A 14,697-nucleotide genomic window follows, 5' to 3' on the forward strand; every position below is an offset into this window, starting at 1 on the left:
AATGCATGAGATAATATCTCCTTAAAGGGAACCTTAACCGTGGTAAAAAAAAAAAAAGTTTCACTTACCTGGGGCTTTCCCAAGCCTCCTGCAGCCGTCCTATGCCCTCGCAGCTCCTCCAGTGTCCTCTGGTCCCCCGTCGCGGCTTAGTTTCGTTTTCGGCCGACTGCCAGTCGTCCTCCTGCAACACGTCCTATTCTTCCGCATTTCCCGACTTAAAGTGCTGTAAAGCGCGTCCATGCAACGAATGCCCGCGCTTTACGGCACTTTATGTCGGGGAATGCGGAAGAATAGGACGCGTGGCAGTCGGCCGAAAACGAAACTAAGTGGCGGCGGGAGACCGGAGGACACTGGAGGAGCTGCGCGGGCACAGGACAGCTGCAGGAGGCTTGTGAAAGCCCCAGGTAAGTGAAACTTTTTTTTACCACGGTTAAGGTTCCCTTTAAGGTAGCCATACATCTTGCTATTTTGATTCAATCAACAAAGTGATCAACTTTATTGAGGAATCAACTTCAGTATAGTTGATCGAAAGTCGATCGACTAGTGCCCCACACACTACAAGCGATTCCTATACGATTCACCTTCACTAATCAATCTGACCAATGTTGTGTCTCCATGCTCTGAATGCAAAAATCGATCAAATGATATGTGAACAGTAGCCGATTCCTGTGCAATCAACCAATATCTTGCATACTGCTCAATCGACAGCTGGTCGATTCGACATTATCTGTGGTAAAACCGGAATAACAGAGGCGCCAGCAAGGATAAAATAATTAAAATCCGCTTAAAAGGAGGGAGGCAGGTGGACAACCCCCCTCAGGTACAAAATGACCGGACAATATGCCGTTATAATAACACAAACATTTATTAGGAAATCTCCAGGTGTGTAACGCATTTCACGGGGCAATATCCCGCTTCATCAGGCAATCAGTTTGGAGAAACACAGCAATGGTTACTCAATAGGAGAAGCGCCTCTGTGATTCGACATGATATCAGCCACTTTTGATCGATTGGGAATTCTGGAACACACTCGATTCCTTCTCGATTCGATAAAATTATCAAATCGAATGGTCGATTGTACTGCAAAATCGCTAGATGTATGGGCACCTTACAGTTAAAAAGAAACCGTAACCCAGAATTGACCTTCATCCCAATCAGTAGCTGATACCCCCTTTCCCACAAGAAATCTTTACCTTTTCTCAAATGGTGCATTGTGGGAAATAACAGCTGTTTTCAACTGCCAATTAGCAAGCAGCAGCTACTTCCACAGACATCACCTGCCAGCAGTAAAAATGCCGCCATATGCTAAATTTCAGAATGAAAATCAGGGAAGCTATATTCACAGTGGGACATTATTGTCCTGCTTTAATAAAGTCACATAACGCATGTTACCGCATTGCACTATTAACCCTATGTGACGTTCACAGTGCGAAGTTAAAGTCGTGTGGTAAATGTTGCATTTATTGTAAAGCATTGCTGCAGTGCGTTACCTCTAAACGCAGACATTAACAGATACAGGGAAGCATACTTTTCATTGCCTGTATGTTTTATTATTATTATTATTGTATTTATAAAGCGCCAACATATTACGCAGCATGTATCTACTGTATGCGACGGTGACACAGCGTTAACTTGCGTTGCAACTTTTTTGGTGCTTTGTATTATAATTTTGCGTTGCGATCTTAACGTCGCATCATAACGCAACATCCTACCGTGAATCTAGCCGGAGAGGAAATATTTTACAATGGACAAACACTGACTCATTCATTTATACATAATTATTGTAAAAATTAAGCACTTTCTTTCATTACGTTATTTTCACTGGAGTTCCTTTTTAAAGGTGAAAAGTAAGCTTTGTGAATCAACCCCATTGGTAAAATGGACGCAGGGCTTTAGGGCTCTTTCTGTCCCAGGCACAATGAACCTCCCCTTCCATATACTGTATATACACACACATACTCTACTGAGAGTAGGAGTGGTGAAGCAGCAGACTAGGATTACTCTACAGAGGACATTAGAAAGTTACAAGCCATCACAGAGCTACTGCAAAAGTTAGAATAAACAGTTTTTGCGACTACCAGGAATAGAATTTCATTTATACAGAAGGTGTAGTATTATGTCCTGTACACAAGAAGGAGCCCCAGCCATTCGCCTGGACAGCCTATGTCCAGAAATGGGCATAACCTAAAATTTATGGTATGGCATGGTTTCACTCACTGTCCTTAAAGGGACCCTGAGCTCACGCTAAAAACGCAATTTGGACTTAGCTGGGGCTTCCTCCAGCCCCCCGCAGCCTGCGAGGTCCCCCGGTGTCATCCTGGCTCCACTCCCGGTCCCGCTGGTGGCTTCATCAATCGGCGACTTTGGCCTGAAGTCGACCATATGCGCCCCTACTGTGCACGCTACGTGTCATCACGCAGGCCGACATAAAAGTCCTGTGCATGTGCGGTTCTCTAAGACTGAACCGCGCTATCTGGCGTGATGACACCGACACGTCGCTAGGGTTTGCTACACAACATAGGAATCGCGGTAGGCAATTTCCACTACCGTGATTGCCGCTGAGCGATTTTTGCCGTGATTTTGTTATGCAGTGCATTGCACAGCAAAATCGCAATCGCCGGGAAAAATTAGGACTGCTGAATCACAATCGCTAGCGTTTAGCGCAAACGCTAGCGATTGCTAGTGGAAATGGGCCCTTACTACTGGCAGACTTTTTTTTTATAGATATACTATGCACAGAGGAAGATACTGGTAGCTTGGCAGTTGGAAACAGCCGTTCTTTCCCACAATGCAATGAGGCTCCCATAGTGTGGTGGAGGGGTTTAACCACAATATCAGCCATACAGACATCCCTGATAATCTGTTCGAGAAAAGGTAAAGATTGTTCAATGGAAAGGGGGTATCAGCTACTGATTGGGATGATGTTCAATCCTTGGTTACAGTTCCTCTTTAACCACTTGAGGACCCACCCTTTACCCCCCCTTAAGGACCAGCGCTGTTTGATGGGATCTGTGCTGGGTGGGCTCTGCAGCCCCCAGCACAGATCAGAGGGCACACAGAGCGATCAGATCGCCCCCCTTTTTTCCCCCCTATGGGGATGATGTGCAGGGGGGGTCTGATCGCTCCTGCCTGCAGGCATTTAGCGGGGGGGGCACCTCAAAGCCCCCCTCCGCGGCGAAATTCCCCCCTCCCTCTCCTACCTGTCCCCTCCCCGGTGATCCGGGCTGCACAGGACGCTATCCGTCCTGTGCAGCCAGTGACAGGATGTCCCCTGTCGGCGATCCCCGGCCGCTGATTGGCCGGGGATCGCCGATCTGCCTTATGGCGCTGCTGCGCAGCAGCGCCGTACAATGTAAACAAAGTGGATTATTTCCGCTTGTGTTTACATTTAGCCTGCGAGCTGCCATCGGCGGCCCGCAAGCTATTCACGGAGCGGCGAGCGGCTGCTTCCTGATTAATCAGCCTGCAGCTGGCGACGCAGTACTGCGTCGCTGGTCCTGCAGCTGCCACTTTGCCGACGCACGGTATAAGCGTGCGGTCGACAAGTGGTTAAGGGCCCGTTCAGATCACAAATGCAGATGGCCATGCGTGCGGAACACGTGCGGACCACAACGCGTACGAACGCACGCCATCCGCGTTTGTGTGCGTTGCGTGGCTGATCCGATCACTGAAAAGTGAATGGGTCAGTCGCGCGTTTTGTCAAAATCTGCGTGCAGTCCTGTGCGGTCCGGGAACGCATGCAGTGTGAACATCAGACAGCGCACTATATGCACTGTCTGATGTCGTGCGTGTTGGCCTCCTGCACCCGTTTCCAAAACGCGGCTGGAAACGCGTGCAGTCTGAACAGACCCTAAATGAGGCTTCAGTTCTGCATTTTTGGTTAGGTGGTGGAAAAGATAATGTGAATACATTTGTTTATAAGAAGGCCTAATCTAGGCTCATGTTTTTAATGCATATTGTGTGGAATATATCATCATTTTAAGTGCACAAGTTTTGTGCATCAAAAATGAATTATATTGGCATTATTAATTTCTCATATATGCAGTATGTAAAAATTGCACAGAAATAACTTGCGTTTGAGCTTAAAGGGAACCTGAGATGAGAAGTTGTGCTCCCTTCCTTGGGAGTGTACTGCACAAGTGGAGAATGCTCCCAGCTGCAGAATCGAGACAGGAGAGCGCGCCTGGTCAGGCTGCGCATGCACAATGAAGTGCGACTCAGACAGGCTTCTGAGCTGAATTGCAAGTGACAAGAGTCACTCGGTGAGACGGCAAGAAAGGCCGCAATAGCAGTATAGGGGGTGCTATTGTAGCTGGGAACGCGAAGAATCACTCGCTTTCCCAGCCTGACGGCTGGTGACGGCGAAACTGGTAGTAGGCGCCGGCGGGTCCAGGAGCATCAGAGTGACTCTACGTGGGCACCAATCAGCTGCAGGGGGCTGAGGGAAGCCCCAGGTGAGTAAAACTCATTTTTTATTTTTGACTTAAGGTTACCTTTAAGGGGGCTTAAAGGAATCATCAGGGGAAAAAACAAAAATCTGCTTTACTCACCTGGGGCTTTCTCCAGCCCCTTGCAGCCGCTCTCCACCGCCGTCCTGGGGTCCCCGTACGGTGCGAGGCCAACCTCGAGGTCATCCTTACTGCGCCTGCGTCAAGCGCCGCTGTCAATCACTGCCACATTGTCCGCGGCTTACTGCGCAGGCGCACGAGGCAAGTATGGTGCCTGAGACACTTCTCGTGTAAGAAGTAATTAATGAAAGTAATTAAGAAGTCATTCATGAAAGCTTTCTCTCTGGCTGGCTTAAAGAGGAACTGTAACGTGAAAACGTCCCCTGGGGGGTACTCACCTCGGGTGGGGGAAGCCTCAGGATCCTAATGAGGCTTCCCACGCCGTCCTCTGTCCCTCGGGGGTCTCGCTGCAGCCCTCTGTACAGCGGTGACGTCATTATTTACCTTCTTGGCTCCAGCGCAGGCGCTCTGACAGCTGTCGGCTCCGAAGTAGGCGGAAATACCCGACCGCCGTCGGGTACGCTCTACTGCGCAGGCGCAAGTCTCCGGCGCCTGCGCAGTAGAGCGGACCCGACTGAGATCGGGTATTTCCGTCTACTTCGGAGCCGACAGCAGCCACAGCGCCCCCGCTGGAGCCAGCAAAGGTAAATATTGAAGTCACAGTCGGGTCTGTCGCCGGCTGTTCGGAGGGCTGCAGCGAGACCCCCGTGGGACAGAGGACGGCGTGGGAAGCCTCATTAGGATCCTGAGGCTTCCCCCCACCCAAGGTGAGTACCCCCCAGGGGCGTTTTTTAATGTTACAGAGTCTCTTTAACGATTTTAGACTTACATGCATGCAGCAGGTGTTTAGTGGTAACGCACAGCAGAGCTGTGCTGTGGTCATGTAAAATAGGCAAGTTGGGACCAAGAGAATAAATAATAATAAAAAAACAGCATGACCCTTCCCACTTAACCCATTTCGGACTGCACGGCTTTGGCCGTTTAAAATGTACCCATGGCAATGTAACATGATAAGATAAACGGGCATATGTAGAGGGCAAAACATAATAATAACAAGGCTATTTTACTTGTTTATTTTGCTGCCTGAAAGATTTTTGGGCATGGAAGCGACTTGTCTTGTTGGTACCTTCTTGGGAATATAGTAAACCTCACTGAAGATAAGCAAAGTGCAGCCATAAAAGTTTTCCTGACAGAATGCAACTTCTGAGGGCAGGGGAGATTAAAAAAAAAAAAAAAAAGGTCAATAGTTAATGTATTTTCACTCAGGGACACTTAATAGGCTGCCACTGAGCAGAGACACCAAAATATTTAAAGCTAGTTTGTAAATGTTTAAATATAAAATAAAACCATGGAATATCTTAAAGTAGGAGGATAAATACAATGGTTTATTTCATCAGTTTATTTTCACCTCAAGTTCACTTTAAGGACTAGAGCTTTTTTTCATTTTGCCATTCTTGATCACTTTGATTGGCTCACAGTGATCACCTGGTAATGAGCCAATGAAATTAGCTCCTTACCAAATCTCACATCTTTGCCAAGTGTTGCAGTCTTTTATGTTGCTTGAAGTGAGTCTGAAGGAGGTCCATCCTCTTCCACTCAACTAACTTCCTTATTTATATACTGTATTTCTATGGGTAATGTGGCTGAAAAATGCAGCCAAGTCTATAAACAGAGGAATACCTGGCAGCAGGAAGTTAGTTGAGCAGATGAACATGAGAAGAATGGACCTTTATCTAAAACACAGGGAGAAGCATTCCTGCCATGGCCTCCTCTCCCAGCAACTTCCTGCTATGGCCTACAGCTACCTCTCCTGGCAGTGTCCTGGCCAGTGTCCTGCCATTCTCATGGTAGCCTTCTGCCACACTCCTCTTCCAGCAGCCTCCTCTTACTACCACGTCTCGTGCTCCTCTTCATGCACTTTTGCATGACTGGCTCCAGCCTACTGCACTCCTCTTCATGCACTTGTGCATGACTGGCTATGTCCCGCTGCATAGGTACAGACATATTCAGGTGCAGTGTGGCCACACCTATGCAGTAGGCCAGAGCTAGTCATGCCTGAGTACAGCCATGCTTATGCATGAAGAGGAGTGTGGTCTCGATATTCAGGAGGGTCCTAGGGAGCCACGGTGGTCGGAAAGACATGGGAAGCCCCTGGAGGATCCATGGGGTACGTATCTATTTTCTGACCTGAGGTTCACCTTGGGTTCACTTTAAAGAGGTACTGTACTGACACATAAAATACAGTACATTCAGGTAATTTTCCTGGATTCCTAATTAGAAACACTTCCTATATCTATATATTGCTGTGTATTGAATATAACCCTGCTGTCCATGTGAAGTTTAGCCTAGGCTGATTAGCTATGTGGAATTCTCCCCCAGAGTATTCTGGGAGACCAGGAGAGAAGTGTACCACTAATGGATCTTATAGTGGCAGATATTTACTGAAGAGTAGGGGAATGTGGGTGCATGTGGAAGACAGTTTGGCAATTATAACAGGAAGGTGGTCAGGCAGTGATGCTGCTGATGGGAATAATTGAGAGGTGCTGGTACTCTGAGGGGGTTCTGCAGGAGTATAGTTTAATAGCATTCAGAGTCAGAGTGAGTGTCTGTGGTGGGAGGTGAATGTAATTGTAGTGGGAACCAAGCAGCCAGTACCAGCCCAACAACACTAGGTCAGACTGACAGAACAGCACGGGCCCAGCAATAGGCCATAGAAACAGGCTGGGTAGCAAAACCAGACACTGGACCCATTTCCATTAGACCCGAATTTGCAACGTTTTACCACATGCGAGTTGGACAAGGAAATCTTTACACATATGCAATTAACAGGCTTGCCGTCTGAGTCACATGCGGGTGCAATTCGAATGGGATGCTGCACCTCATCATAACATGCATTCACATCCATGTAGCCTTGCATGGCGCAGTTATAGTGATATGCCTGTGGCTTCACAAAACCGGAAGCAGTAGATTTGGGCGCATGAGACAAGTGGACAAAAAGGGCGCCCCATTCACTTCCATTATAAATATCGTTTAATGGGCGCTGAACAGGGAAAAAAAGGCGCCGGAGATTATTAACGTTTTAACAAACGGCGCCCGGAGATTTTTAAGGATTTATAACGGCGCCCTGAGATTTTTAAGGATTTATAACTATGTTTGTGATGATTTAAGTTTACAAAATGAGCCCGTGACAAATAACGTTTATGAAGATACTAAATCACTATTTCTAAAACATTTCTAAAACATTATTATCCACCCAAAAAAGTAATTTACATTTTTTTCTTTACATTTTTTATTTATTAATGTCTGTAAAACATTATTATCCATAGGGGGTTTTAGGTTTAGGCACCAACAGGGGGGTCTTAGGTTTAGGCACCAACTGGGGGGTCTTAGGTTTAGGCACCAACAGGGGGGTCTTAGGTTTAGGCACCAACTGGGGGGTCTTAGGTTTAGGCACCAACAGGGGGGTCTTAGGTTTAGGCACCAACAGGGGGGTCTTAGGTTTAGGCACCAACAGGGGGTCTAGGGGTTAGGGATAGGTACAGGGAGGGTTTTTAATAAACGTAAATATAAGTTTCACTTTACAAACAGGGAAGATTAACGTTTTAAGAATTGCCGATCTCATACACATTATTTAGTGATTTATAAATTCTTAAAACACTATTTATAAACAAAATTCTACACAATATTTCTATAAACGATATTTCTATTTATCGTTTATACCACGCGCCCTTTTTTCCCGACGCCCTTTTCGTACGTACGCCACAAAACCACGGGTGCCACATCAGATTTGGAAACAGACATCACCCGAGTGGAAGTGGGCCCCAAATCACATAAGCTGGCCCCCCATGGTGAGCAAAAGCTTTCTAACAAGAAAAACACACATTTACTGCTAAGTATGGCACTAACATATAGATTTTTTTGGAAAAATATACAGAAGGGAAAAATAAGTATTTCTAATGGTGTCATAGACATTAAATTCACACCCGTAACAGCCAAAGAAATCCATGCATATAAAGAAATTCAAACTCCACAAATTAAGTAAAAAAAAAAAAAAAAAAAAAAAAAAGAATGACACGGAATAAGAGGTGCTGTAACGATTGGGTGCTGCAACTCAGACGTCTGATTATTTGTGCTCTGCAGAACCACAAATAATACAGACGATATACCTGATTATGTGGTGATCTGCAGTATCACCAATAATACAAGTATAGCTAGCAGAGTGTAAGGTTTGGTGCAACAGTATAGACTTCTCCAGTGGAGCTGGAGAGTCCAACAACAGAAATATAAACAATAGACCTTTACCAGAGGAGCTGGTAAAGTATAAGCAAAAGAGAGAGTAAGGGCTTGTTTCCACTGTTGCGACGCGATTTCGGCCGCATTCCGACGCTTGTAAAAACGCATGCGGATGTGTTTCCACATGCGTTTTTACCCGCGATTTCGCCTGCGATTTCGCATGGCAGGGTGCCATGCGAAATTAACCATGACACTGCCAGGGCTAAATAAAATTGAAAAAGGTGCGAAATCGCACGCGAAATCGCGGGTAAAAACGCATGTAACAAACGCATGCGTTTTTACTATTAAATACATTAGCGGCGATTCGCACGGATTCCCGACGCAGGCGAAATCGTTGGCTCTTTTGTGCGTTTTTTTCACGCTGAAAAAAACGCACCTCAACAACGCTACAGTGGAAACAGGCCCATCCACTTGTATTACATGTGCGGATCTGCATGCGTTGGACGCATGCAGATTCGCGATAGTGGAAACGAGCCCTAAAAGCAGTTTGGGTAAACCTTACCAGAGGAGCTGGTAAGGTACTAACAGCACAAGTGACGGAGTAGTTTAGCTAGCCCTTACCAGAGGAGCTGGCAAGGTACTATCAGTCACTGGAGCTATATACTAACTCTGAACCTCACCAGAGTAACTGGTGGGTACTAACTGGAATCAGCGCTAGCCCTCACCAGAGGATCTGGTGGGTCCTAGTTACAACAGAACGAGATAGTTTGGCAACACCTTACCAGTGGAGCTGGCAAGGTACTATCCGTGATAAGACAGTATAATTAACAAGACTTTACCAGAGGAGCTGGTAAAGTACTATCAGACACGGTAACTGTATAGTTTAACAAAACCTTACCAGAGGAGCTGGCAAGGGACTATCAGAAACAAGAGTCACCTCACCAGAGGAGCTGATGGGCATATATAAACACCTCACCAGTGGCAAGGGCCCACTCGTGAGAGGAGTGGTCAGACAGGCAAGGTTCGGCAACAGAGAGGTAATATCAGTACAGAACGATAGGCAAGAGAATATTAGATAATCAGGCAGAAGTTCAGCAACAAGGATCAGATAGGCGGAAGTACAGAATCAGTAGGCAAATGCGAGGTCAGAGTATAGCCAGAATCATACACAAGTAATCAATAACAATATCACAATTCCTAGTCTGGTGTGAAGTCCTTGGTTTCAACACCTGGGAACTAGTCTAAGGTCTGAGCGCTAACACAAAGTATTCACGACAGCTGACAGTTTGCGAATGGTGAACGAAGGCTTTATGAAGCAGAGGAAGACTCTCAGCCGCGCCCATCTCGGAACAGCCAATCCGAGCAGCGAGAGTCACCTCTGACGTCAGCCGACCGGCAGGTCAGCTGACGTGCCTTCTCCCAGCATAAAGGTCCTGTGAGACAGCGACCCTATGAGCAGATGACAATACCGTTCCCGGCGTGCTAGATGCCGACGGAACGGATGAGGTCTGAGAAGAGGAAGCAAAGGCGGCTGCGGATACACCCTGCGTGACCCCAGCTGCCATTCCTACAGATGTTACAGGTGCAAAAAGGTAAGGAAAGCCAATAACCCAACCGAAATCCATCAGCATTTGGAATACAATTTGGTCTCCTATCTGTGCAAATTAATACCAATTGGCTTTGTTATAACTGATGGCCTATATAAAGGCTTCTCATTACTAAGTTCTGGGCTTCAAAACCTTCAACTATACACTCTTCACACAAGAATCCTCTATAATAATCCCCGTGTCCCTACATCCTCCTTTGTCCGTGTCCGTGCATTTGGCTTACCGCGCACGCACAGCACGTGGGCGGACGTTAAGACTGCAGGGCGGGGCCAGGGGGCGGGCGTGTGCGCAGGTACGCGTCACAGCCATGCGTGCTGACCTGCGGACGATGCGGCGGTGACAGGGGCGGGGGGTTGTGAGGGGAGAGGCCTAGCACCCGTCATTGTCGGCCTTAGGTCTAGTATATCATAATCATTATCCAGACATATATGCACAAGTGCCTCCCCATATGTTAACTGTCTAAGAACTTGCTGCATTCTCTGCTCCCTTTTATCGTAAGGATACCGGAGCCAAAGTAAATACGAAAAACGGGGGGTGCTGGCATGTATTCGGAGCCGTCATAATGCCCACCGCTCCCCCGTTCTCTTTTCTGGGCCTCTGATTCTCCTAATTGCCCTATGTCACCCTCTTCCAGGTCGCCTGTGTCAGGCATCACTGCACCTGCGCTGGTCTGGCTTCGCGCATCCTACGGCGCACGACCGTGAGCACTCTGCGCATGGCATAATTGTTACATGATGCGCAGAGCACCCCGCCTGCGGTCGTGCACTGTAGGACACGTGCTGCGGGCCAGCGCAGGTGCAGTGATGTCCGACTCCGGCAACCCAGAAGAGGGTGCCAGAGAGAAATTAGAAGGATCAGATGGGCAGAAAGGAGAACAGGAGAGTAGTGACAAGACAAATAACATTTACTGGTATATTGCGCTTTTCTCCTGCTGGACTCAAAGCGCCAGAGCTGCAGCCACTAGGACACGCTCTATAGGCAGTAGCAGTGTTAGGGAGACTTGCTTAAGGTCTCCTACTGAATAGGTGCTGGCTTACTGAACAGGCAGAGCCGAGATTCGAACCCTGGTCTCCTGTGTCAGAGGCCATTACAGCATCCAGCCCAGCAGGGGGCATCAGGACGGCTCCCCATACATGCCTGCTCCCCGTTTCTCCTATTTACTTCAGCTCTGGAATCCTTTAAGGGGAAGATAGACGAGAAGTAAAATCACAATTTTGTCAGGGCAGAATGAACTACTGAATCTACACCAAGCTCCATGTGACCATGCTAATGACTGGATTTCCTCAGAGCTTGATGTTGAAACAAGGTGAAGGCTCAGGAGACCTCTAGGCACACAGCCCTGATGGTGGGTGCTGCTGGAGGGAGTCATAGAAAGGAGACTCTGTGATGGGGCTGAAGAGAGATCCAGTCAGAGAGGTAACTGGTGAAACTCACTCCGCTAGGGACTCTGCCTATTGGGGCGGGGTGGTGGCTAGTGATGTCGCAAACCTGACATTTTTGGTTCACGTACACGAATTTGCCTCAAATGTTCACAAACCACCATAGACTTCAATGGGCAGGCGAAATCTAAAACCTAGAGGTACTGTTTATGGCCACAAAAGTGATGGGAAAGTTGTATAAAGGGGCCTAACACCTGGACCGTGGCATGCTGGAGGGGAATCCATGGCAAAAGTCCCATGAAACATTACGTAGTTGACCCACAGTCGTGTGTTAATCTCTAAAGGGTAGAAATCATATTACTTTCCTAAATTGGTGGAATAAAGTGCTTTAAAAAAGTCTGGTGTGTGTACACGTTGATCAGATAGTGTGAGGGTTAGGCCTGGTTTACACTGACAGATGAAACACCACATTTATCGCACCGCAAACAACCGCAAAGAGCTTTAGTGATAGCGTCAGATGAGCGAATTATTGTTTTTACTAGTTTACACCTCCAGGAAGTAAATGTGAGTCCTCTCGGCAGGAATCTTTGTGTAGTGGTGATGGTCACTGCGCTTGAGCGCACGTTTGTGGGAGTGCAGGCGATCGTGGTTTTCCAGCTCCTATGATCGGGTTAAGGAGGATCAGAGGAGGATGAGGATGTTTTAGCAAGGTTTATTTCATGATTAGACTATTGCAACCGTTTAGCCCTGTTAAAGTCTATTATGAACTCTGCTGCACGACTCATCCACCTCTCCTACCGCTTCTCCAGCCCAACCCCCCTCTGTCAATCCCTTCACTGACTGCCAGTTACACAAAGGATACAATTTAAAATCCTTTCTCTTACCTACAAATCTCTCCACAACCTAGCTCCTTCCTATCTAAATCAACTTATTTCCAGATATCATCCTACACACAATCTCCGCTCTACTAACAATATCCTTCTGTCTTCTTCCCTGGTCATCTCTTCTCATTCCCGCTTTTAAGACTTCTGTTGATCATCTCCCCTCCTCTGGAACACGCTCCCTCAACACATCCGCCACTCACCCACACTTACTCTTTTCAGGCGCAGTCTGAAAAATCACCTCTTCAGGCAAGCATATCCTCTCTCCTACCTAGGACACTTTGCCCACTGACCACCATTTCTACCACCCCATAAACAGCTTCCCTCTACCTATTGTCCTATACCTTAAACCTTTAGACTGTAAGGTCTTTTGGCCAGGGCTCTCAACCCCTTTTGTCTCACAATGCTGTGTAATAGTTGTACATACCTCTCACCCCTGTGTAAAATATGTAGTTGAAATTGGACAAAAGTGACAGGTTTTGGACTAGTCCATCTCTTTATAGAGGGATCTCTTTATCTCATCTCAGGGATATATTTATTTTCAAAAGAACTTAGTGAATGGGAGTTGCTCAGTCCAACTGCCAAAAAACTGTGTAGGGAGCAGGGAAGCTGGCCAGCATCATTGTTTAAATCCTTTTTAGGAAATATCTTTATAAAGAATGAAAGCCTGGCTGAGAATCCCCTATGAAGAGATTGACTAGTCCAAAACCTGTCACTTCTGTCGGATTTTTACTGCCTACTGTAAGTGACAGCATTATAGGAGAAAAGTAATTTATGGCTCATTTTGCTCTGGAAGAAACGTACTTCTTATTTGTAGGTTTGCACATATTTTAAATTTTACAGTTTTTCGCTGTAGTGCCACTTTAACTGTTGTATGGTTTATTTTGTATTGTTATACTCTGTATGCTGTTGTACAGCACTATGGAAGATATATAAATCAATAATAATAATAATATTATACATATGTGATGTGTCACAGAGATCTGAGTGTTTGACATGATGTGTCACGACTTCAAAAAGATTGAGAACCACTATCGTAAATTGTAGCAGGCACGTGGGTGTGGTGACTAGTGGGTGGGCCCAGGCCTGATGATGTATGAGAGGCCCCAAAATGTCTGATGGCGACCCAGACTGGAGGCACATCTGGATATCTATACAGGTGAGGGGGGTTAATCTGGCTATCCATAGTGGGGAGGGGGCTACCCAATACTGGGGCACATCTGGCTACTTATGCTGTGAAGGGGGACTACCTAATCCTGGTGGCACATCTGGCTACCTATACTTGGGAGAGGGCTACCTAATACTGGTGCTGGAGAACCTTGTCTCAGTCTTGCTTGACATTGAAGGACACTGCTCTATATTAAAAATAATTAGTTAACAGAAAGCACTGGCTGCAAGTGCAGTCAGGAATTTACAGAGTCATATTTAGTTTAATTACTTTTGTCTCACAACAGGGTCCCTTTAACTGGTTTCCTGCCATTACCACTTTACTAATATAATATCCTGTGGCCAAAAAATTATTTATACTAATAATGGTACTGCTACAACTTTACCACTAAATGTCTCTCTCATACAAACCTCAAATTCACAGTTCCAATAGCATAAATACATCCTTACCATGTTGCTAGTCTTCTTTTATATTTAATAAGCAATGGGAAATATCAGTCCATCTTAAAACCTACTAAAAACTAAAATTACACAGTTAATAGTGCACTCTCTATTTCAGCACAGTAGTATACAGTGGAGGAAATAATTATTTGACCCCTCACTGATTTTGTACGTTTGTCCAATGACAAAGAAATGAAAAGTCTCAGAACAGTATCATTTCAATGGTAGGTTTATTTTAACAGTGGCAGATAGCACATCAAAAGGAAAATCGAAAAAATAACCTTAAATAAAAGATAGCAACTGATTTGCATTTCATTGAGTGAAATAAGTTTTTGAACCCTCTAACAATAAAAGACTTAATACTTAGTGGAAAAACCCTAGTTTGCAAGCACAGAGGTCAAACGTCTCTTGTAATTGATGACCAAGTTTGCACACATTTTAGGAGGAATGTTGGTCCACTCCTCTTTGCAGATCATCTCTA

General features: G+C 46.2%; 1 protein-coding gene across 4 annotated transcripts in view; it reads left to right on the forward strand.

Annotated features, from left to right (window-relative positions):
- Window positions 1–2,795: 2,795 nt before the first annotated feature.
- The window catches only part of LOC137546767 (Krueppel-like factor 15), a 118,162-nt gene continuing 106,260 nt past the window's right edge, over window positions 2,796–14,697 (forward strand). For 3 of the 4 annotated variants that reach the window (XM_068269561.1, XM_068269563.1, XM_068269559.1), the window contains exon 1: window positions 2,802–2,874. The gene's annotated coding sequence lies outside the window, so the exon portion shown is untranslated. Of the gene's footprint in view, window positions 2,875–14,697 lie in introns of all 4 variants that reach the window. The other variant, XM_068269560.1, reaches the window with a different exon arrangement.

This window comes from Hyperolius riggenbachi, chromosome 2 (genome assembly GCF_040937935.1).
Source record: "Hyperolius riggenbachi isolate aHypRig1 chromosome 2, aHypRig1.pri, whole genome shotgun sequence".
Taxonomy (NCBI): Eukaryota; Metazoa; Chordata; class Amphibia; order Anura; family Hyperoliidae; genus Hyperolius; species Hyperolius riggenbachi.